General features: G+C 54.6%; 1 protein-coding gene across 1 annotated transcript in view; it reads right to left on the reverse strand.

The window, feature by feature from the left end:
• Window positions 1-7,620, reverse strand: part of LOC127042431 (zinc finger protein 560-like) — an 816,513-nt gene extending 808,893 nt beyond the window's left edge. Inside the window, exon 1 of the mRNA XM_050935886.1 lies at window positions 7,478-7,620. The gene's annotated coding sequence lies outside the window, so the exon portion shown is untranslated. The remainder of the gene's footprint in view (window positions 1-7,477) is intronic.
• Between the last annotated feature and the right edge of the window lie 1,044 nt (window positions 7,621-8,664).

Here is an 8,664-nt window from a genome sequence, read left to right on the forward strand (position 1 = left end):
TTTCTAGCTTGTGTATGGAAACTTGGGGGACTGCTTGTACCATCAGTCAGGGTGAGAAATTGCTAATTCAAATTCTATCCATCTAGTATGTTAGGCTTAGTCTGAGTTTTGGTTATTTGCTAAATAATCTGCTTTGATCTGTTTGTTATCACTTATAATCACTTAATCTATCTTTCTGCAGTTAATAAACTTGTTTGATGCTTTATCTTAACCAGCGTATTTTGAGTGAAGTGTCTGGGGAAAATCTCAGCTTGTTGTGCACATCTGTCCCATATCGAGGGGAAGGGGAACTACATTAATGAGCTTGTATTATAGAGATCCCTGTGCACTATAAGATGGTATCATTCTGGATTTATACTACAGCAAGTGTGCAAGGTTGGGGAGTGGGAAATTGGCTCTTGTCTTCTATCTGTCCTTGAGTGGCTTAGGTAACGCACTCAGGTAGCTTAGTTGGCTGCATGGCGCCACCTGCTGTTGTGTTGGGTGATAACAGGCCCTGGAGAGGCTGGCGAAATCTCCAGCAAAGCAGTGTGAGAAGGGCCAGCCCAGCGTGAGGGTTAGAGGACACAGCAGTTCCCAGAAGCTCCACAAACTGCCTCCTGGGGGTGACAACCCATCACGCCCTACACTACACAAGTCTCAGCAGGTTTGTCACATGCTGTCCCCTCCCTTTCTCCACCCGAGATATTTCCTGCTTCCCACCACCTCTAGCAATTCCCACCCTCTTATGCATTTACTGCTCCTCAACCTCCAAGCAGAGCCCGCCACCCTGATAATCTCTTACCTGAGCCAGCTCCATTGCAGCCATTTCCTTGCCCCTGGGAGGACGAGATGATCTGCAGCGAAACATGGATGTTATTCTCTGGCCTGCCGGGGTGAAAAGGGCAAGGTGTGAGAATTCAGACTAGGCTTTTGTCCATTCCACAAGCCGATTCCCCCCAGCTTTTCCCCTGCTAATGCACATTCTAGGTTCTAGCACACTGTGAAGCACAGAGTGACCTTATTCCAGTACAGGCCTAGCCCCCTCCCACCAGGGTGTAACCCTCTGACACATGGGGAAACCCTCCCAGTAACAGTCTCTCTCTTACACGTATCAAGTTTGCGGACAACACCAAGCTGGGAGGGGTTGTAAGTGCTTTGGAGGATTGGATTAAAATTCAAAATGATCTGGACAAACGGGAGAAATGATCTGAAGTAAATAGGATCAAATTCAGTAGAGACAAGTGCAAAGTACTCCACGTTGGAAGGAACAATCGGAGGCCAGAGAAGAGCAGAAACAAAGGAGTCACTTTGGGGGATTCTCCCTGTCATTGTCCCCAAGGCAGCTGTCTCAGGTTTACAAAGGTGTTTCATGTTCCAGCCTTTGTACAGTCTCTCCTGGGAGTGCCCCTTTCATGGACTGGGCCTAGTTTTAGTTTTTGGTAGTTAACAAGCTTGGTTTATTGTTCATCTAACCAGTATGTGTGGATTGAAGTGTGTTGGAAACTCTGTTTGGGATAACAAGCTGGTGCATGTCATTTTCCGCTGATGAAATGACAGACTTCATATGAGCTTGGGTCGTTCAGTAGCGTGCTGGACAGTGCAAGATGCACATTTCTGGGGGAAAGTTGGGCACTTGAGAATTTGCTGGTTTTCTCCTGAGGTGTAATTCATGAGTGGCTGTCTAGCAGCACTCAATACTGTGTAGCTGGGAGTGAGTTACATGCTGGAGACTGTGTGATAATTGGCCAAGAGGGGCTGTTCTCGCGGGAAAACAGTGGAAAAGGCACCCCATGCTGGAGGACTGAGGTACAGCTATTTAACAGTCCAGATTGTACTCTGGGTAACATCACAGACACTCATTATGACAGAGCCTCTTACAACACAGAGAAAGTAAATCCATGTCCCAGAAATCGAAGACTCCAGACAGAGGGCAAGTGTCCCTGGCACTGCTTCTTGCTGACAGAGAGGTTCAGAGACAGTGCGAGAATCCTGGGGAAGCTGGGAACAGGAAGCATGGGCTGGCGGGGTTCGGTGGAGAAAGGGAACAGGAAGGGCAGGGATATTACTGAATCCAGGATCTTAGCAGTACTAGATGACAGGATAGCACATAGTGCAGCCCATTGGAAAACACAATCCCAACTATACATACAAAATGATGGGGTCTAAATTAGTTGTTTCCACTCAAGAGAGTGATCTTGGAGTCACTGTGGATAGTTCTCTGAAAACATCCACTCAATGTGCAGCAGCAGTGAAAAAAAGTGAACAATGTAGGAAATAATTAAGAAAGTGATAGATATGACAGAATATCTCATAGATCATATTTGTAAAAACAGCAAATAAATCCATGATACACCCACATCTTGAATACTGCATGCACATGTCACCCCATCTCAAAAATAGAAATATTGGAATTGGAAAAGGTTCAGAAAAGGGCAACAAAAATGATTAGGGGTATGGGACAGTTATGCCAGACCTAACCCCCAGTTTCACTTGAGCAAACAGGAGATATTTGACACTGTGCAATACGGCTCCTGTGCTCTGTTCCCAAAGTGTTCTGCAGCAGAGGAGGGTCTCTGGTATTATGTGTGTCACTGGCCTATTGGGGTGATGCTGAAACAGGACAGGGTACAGATGGCATTGTGGGGGTGGCGTGAACCTTCACTCTTCATTTCCCCTTCCAAGAACAGAAGGGACAGGAACCCTTACCCAGCGAGGTCACAGTCTCATAGTTCTCCTGCATGACATCCCAGTAGAGGGCTCTCTGAGTGGGGTCCAGCAGAGCCCACTCTTCCCTGGTGAAATACATAGCCATCTCCTTGAAGGTCACCAGCCCCTGAAAGAGTAAGAGTCCAACACTAAGGACTTGCTGCCCCACTCACAGCCCCACTATTTGTGGCAGAGAAGAGTGAATCAAATGGAAGCTCTGGGTGGATCATAGTCAGGAGAGTCCCACCTCGACCTGGCTCAGAGTATCCAGCAAATGCCAGGGTGAGGGGATGAAGAGAGAGCCCCTTATCTCTCCCAGCATATCCATCACCCCCCTACTAGCCACTGACTGATACAGGAGATGGAGCCCCTAGCAGGGTCCAGGGAGAGCTCGCTGGTAGGATGCCCAACACCCTCCTCATTGTGAGGAGTGGGATATGAAGGGAGAGGCAGCTCCAATAAGCCTGACTCATGGGTGTCCCCTTTATATCTCACAGCAGCTGATGGTTAATGAGGTCAGGCTCCAGCACTAGGAGTCTGGTCAGTTTGACTAGCTCCATGTAGGTGGGTTATTTTCTCTCTTCACAAATTAGGGCATTTCCACCTCCAAACCTCCTGGGTCTGTTCCTAGAATCTAGGCCACTTAGTAAATAACTCCCAGCAGGTCTGCCACACCCTGGCCTCCTCCTTTCCCCACGCTGTGAATTTCCTGCCCCGCTCCAACCTCCAAACCAGACTCTGCAAACCTTCCCACCTCTGGTGTATTTGCTCTCCCTTTCCTCCAGCAGGAACCCACCAGCAACCCCCCGATAATCTCTACCTGGACTGACTCCACTGCAGCCATTTCTCTTCCCTGTCCCACGCCAGGCTGGGATGAGCTGGAGCAAAACATTCTGCAGCCTGTCTGGGGGAGAAGGGCAGTTGTGGGCGTTTCAGAACCGGTTTTAGTTAATTTCACATCACAATTCCCCCAGGCCCTTTCCCTGCAGACAGACACCCTAGATTCTGTCATGCTGGGAAATGCTCAATCTGTTTATTACAATTTAGACCTGGCCCCTCCTGCCAGGCTAAGTCCACAGACACATTTTTAACCTCCCTTCTCTCTCCCCTCACCCCTTCTCTGAACACAAGGCTAGAAAAGAGCAGAACCAAAGGAGTCACTGTGGGGGATTCCCTCAGACACTGACCCCACGGCAGCCACACCCCAGCAGGGGGAATATGGAGTCAGGAACTGGCTTTTGCTCTGTCTGATCCTTGTTTTGTTCACTGGAAAGTGGTTCTGCCCCAGGATGCAGCAATACATGTGTCTGGGTGGACTAGAGAGCTGGAAATCTCTCCCCCACATTCATTTCTCCCACTGCCCCTTTCAGTCTCTCCTTCCCCTGTCCTCTCTCCCTGCCCCTCTGGCTGGGACAGTCCCATTCCTGGGGGCTTTGCTCTCCCATGGCTGGATTTCCTCCTGGCAACCGCTAATGGGAGGAGAAATGAGGTGGTGGTGTTTGTGCAGAGTCACTTTCTTGCCAGACCCTAGGACATTCCCTGAGGTCTTTCAGTTACCTGGAGACTCTGGCTCAGAATTTAGTAGTAACAGGGCCCAGGACTGCCCTAGGGGGCTAGGACCAGCTGCAGAAAGTCATCCCCTGGGCCGGGCAGAGAAGAAGCTTTAATTAAGGTCACTTCCCAGCACAGAGCCCCACTGGGGGAGCAGCAGCTGCCAAGCCTGGTCTCCCAGATCACAATGGAGGCTGCAGCATCTGACCCAGGAAGCTGAACCCCAATATCCTGAGCAGAGAGGGACGGAGTGTATGAGCAGCTTCCCTCCTTTAGCTCTCTGGGGAGAGCAGCTAATGGGAGCCCCTCCTCACAGGGAGAATGGCTGATCTCATTTGACCCACTGTCCATCTGGAATCACTCCTTGTCTTTCCATACAGTGACTCTGGATTAACAACGGTCTCAATGACACCGGATTTCAGAAAGAATGAGTTCAGAACGCTGTGGAAAAGACCATCGTGTGGCAGTGCTGACTCCCTTCCCACCTCCCTCACCCCCGCAGATCTAGGACAAGGACTGGGGGCAAAAATTTTCCAAACGGAACCGAAAGTTCCTGCAGTTTTCAAAAGAGGAGAAAAGTAAATTCTGTGAATTCACACTAACAGTGTTTGCTAAGTGGACAGAAAGTTATCACAGTGACAGGGCACGTGACTGGGGAATGGACTTGGTGACCTGGTGACTAGGAGCCAGGACTCTGGTACAAGTTGACCAGAGAGAAGGATCATGGTTAGCAGCAGCCCCCAGACACCCCCTAGTACCCAGAGCCCAGACCCCCCAGCCAGGGGCCCCAGACACCCCCCAGCCAGGATCCCATCAGATATTCCCTGGGACGCAGCCCCCAGAGTCCCTGGCCAGGGACCCCAGATACCCCTCAAAGCCCCACCGGCCAGAGAACCCCCACCACACCATGATTGCCAGGTTGGGAATCCCAAAGGGTTCCCCCCACCAAGAGCCCCCAGCAGCCAGGGACCCCCTCAAGGGACCCCCCCCCCACTGGGAACTCAGTCCCTCACTGCCTGCCTAGGAACTTCCCCACCCTCCAGAACGATCTACCCTGACATTTGCCTGGGACCCCCTCCTCTGCCCAGTGTGACCCCCTGATGCTTTACAGTGCGACCCATCACTCTGCTTCCCTGGCATGCCCTCACCTAGTGCCAGGGATCCCCTCCCCCAGCTCTGTGCACTGGGCATGGCAACAAAACCAGGAACCAGCGGGGGAAGCACAGACAGAGCCCCTGGCACAGAACCAGGCTCCCTCTAACCCTCTGTCCCGCCTCCCCAAGAGACACCCACCCCCACTGTTCTGCAGCCACCAGGCCCCCAGCGATACCCACCTCCAGGACCCATAGCCTCAGGGATGGGCACATCAGAACCACCACCCCCGAAAACCCCAAACCTCCACAACCCACCAACCTGACTAGGGTACCCCCTGCCCAGCCACCCAGAGGCCTCCCCCTACCACAATGCCCCTTCAGCTGCAATCTCCCCACACAGACACCCTTCCCTGCCCCTGCAAGTGTTACCTCACAGAGTGTGAGAAGTGGCTAGAAAGTTAACACCACCTCCTGCTGGCCAGTCACACAGGCAGAGGGAGCCTGGGGAGTGCTTCTTTAACAGGAGAATGGAAGGCCTGGAGGGCAAGAAAGATCCACGGGCTGTCACTAGCAAATAATGGCCACCATGGATCCACCCCAGAGGCGGCTGCATCTTAGCACATTGGGAAACAACCCATCATATTCAATTAGAAATAAAACAACTAGAGAGAAGTGGGGCAAATGTTTGGGGTATTTTATATCAATCTTTGAGACACGCAGAGAGAACCCTGTCACAAACGACATTTGATAACATGAGAGAAAACCACCAAGATCGGAGGGGATTTGATGTTGCTATTAAATAACTAGTGGAAAAGGGGGACTGTTGGACTGGATTTTATATGACTGTCCAATACATAAACAGAATGTGATGGTCCCCCCCGGCCACGGGGCAACCATTCACGTGAGCAGCTCAGAGCCCTTTGAGGAGCTGATTTAAGGGCAGGGGGGGGAGCTGGAAGGCTCCCTGGACAATGGAAGGGGGCCGCAGGGGAATTGGGAAATGGGGTCTGGGCAGTCTCCATGGGGGATGTGCTCCTCCCTTCCCTTCCCTGCCCTGGCAGAGAACGGGAACCTCATCCCATCCCACTCCAGTGGGAGCCATGTTCTGGGGAATGACCCAGGGCAACAATTTCCCACCCAAACAAGGACAAATCGCTGCAGATAAAATGGGTGGGAAAATCCACCCCCCATCGGAGAGATTTTAAATTGACCTTTGAGAAGTATGGAGAGAAAAGGGAAAATCAGAGGCAATTAGAGAGCTGATCATTGGGGGGGGGAGAGGAGAATCTCCCTGGATTTTATAGCCACGTGTGATAATGAGAGAGAAAAGGGGAAATCTTGAGAGAATGTGTGTGTGGGAGGAAGTGGCAAAAACAGGGACAGGATCCAGTTAACTCACCTCCCTCCCACCCCGGGAATGTCCTGGCTGCACAGAGACAGATCTACACCCCCACCCCAGTGACCTCCCCCCCCTGCAACTCCGGCTTCTCCTCCCCCCTCGACACCTCCGCCCTCACACCAAAGGGGGGGGCTCTGCCAGCGCCTCCCCCTGAGCTCAACTCCTGCTCCTCCCCCCAGCCCGGATTGTGCCCTTTAGCCCCCCACGAACCCTGCCTCCAGCTGCCTGACCCCCCCCCGCCCATCAATTTCCTGCTCTGCGCCCGCCCCTCCCACGCTCCCTGTTACTTCCCCGCCCCGCTCCAGCCCCGCCCCCAGCGCCCGGCGGAACGTTACGGCTGGTCCGGGCAGGGGGAAGGGCAGCGGCTTCAGCGGCTGTTACTGGGCATGCGCAGTGCCCGGGAGTAGCACATTGCTATGGGGAGGGATTTAATACACCGCCCCCCCCCGCCTGGCCCGGGGTCCGCCCCTCCCCCCCACACGACGGCCGGGCCCCGGCCCCCCCATCCCAGCGGGGCGGGCGGGCGGATCCTCCTGCAGCTCCACTGGGGCCGAGGCGCCTTCAAGGCTTCTCCCAGGCTCCCTGGGGCAGAGTCACTTTCCTGCCCCCCAGCGCCTCTCATTCCCCGGGGGCTCCGGGTCACAATGTCCCACCGCCCTTCCCCCGCCTGCAGCTCCGGCTTCTCCCCTCCCGCCCCCGCCAGCCACACCAAGGGGAACCCCCGGGCCCCAGTCTCTGTCCCCACCTGGATCCCAGCGGGGCCGGGGGCAGATCCTGGCTGCAGCTGAGAACAGCGGCTCCGCTCCGGCTCGGGCAGCTCCAGCGCTGCTGGCAGCACGTGGAGAACCAGGAAGCAGCTGTTCAGCCCGGGCTCCGCGTCACAATGTGCCAGAGCCCCGCCCCCAGGAGCTGCCCCGCCCCCGGGCTGTGCCAGAGCCCCGCCCCCAGGAGCTGCCCCGCCCCGGGCTGTGCCAGAGCCCCACCCCCAGGAGCTGCCCTGCCCATGGGCTGTGCCAGAGCCCCGCCCCCAGGAGCTGCTCCGCCCCCTCTCTGTGCTGGAGCCCCGCCCCAAGGAGCTGCCCCAGCCCCTGCTCTGTGCTGGAGCCCCGCCCCGAGGAGCTGCCCCTGCCCCCGAGCTGAGCCAGAGCCCCGCCCCCAGGAGCTGCCCGCACCTGGGATGTGTCAGAGCCCCGCCCCCTGGAATTTCCCCATGTTGGGTCTCTGAGCTTTGTTCTCCTGCCGCCTTCTTCCCAGCACCCCCTGCTCCCTTCCTGTGTCTGCAAACACCCCCCCTCCCCCGGGGCCGGCTGCAGTGCTCGCTGAGGCTGACTCCAGTGGCTGAAGTTGCCTCCATCTCTGCTTCACCTGGAGGGGGAGAGACAAAGAGAGGAGATGGTCCCAGGGTGTGAAACCAGAATCAGGGGGCAAGGAAAGAAGGACTGTTTGGAAAGGTGGGGTTTTTTTGTGGGGGGGGGTGAGCCAGAGGGATTCAGAAGAAGTTGGGCAGCAGAGGCTCAGGGAAATTGAGGGGAACCTCCTGGGTGTCTCAGTGTTGCCCAGGGTTTGTACAGCACCTTGCATAATATGGGGTCTGATCTCAGTCATGGTCTGTGCAGCACCTGGGAGCCCTGATGTCTGTTTCCTGATCACAGGCTCTGGGAATGGAGAGAGGGAAACCTCAGCACCTGAAGGTTAATGCAGCCCTGTGTGCAACCCCTGCTAGGGTGATCCGACAGCAAATGTGAAAAATTGGGATGGGGGTGGGGTTAATAGGCACCTATATAAGAAAAAGACCCAAAAATCGGGACATCTAGTCATGCTAGTCCCTGCTGTTCTCATAAGGGGTCGGCTTAGAGAGGGTTTGGCTACACTTGCAGCTGTCCAGCGCTGGGAGTTAAAGCTGTCTTCCTACAGCTGTTTAGGGAAAGCGCT

The sequence above is a fragment of the Gopherus flavomarginatus genome, unplaced genomic scaffold (assembly GCF_025201925.1).
Source record: "Gopherus flavomarginatus isolate rGopFla2 unplaced genomic scaffold, rGopFla2.mat.asm mat_scaffold_43_arrow_ctg1, whole genome shotgun sequence".
Lineage (NCBI taxonomy): Eukaryota > Metazoa > Chordata > Testudines > Testudinidae > Gopherus > Gopherus flavomarginatus.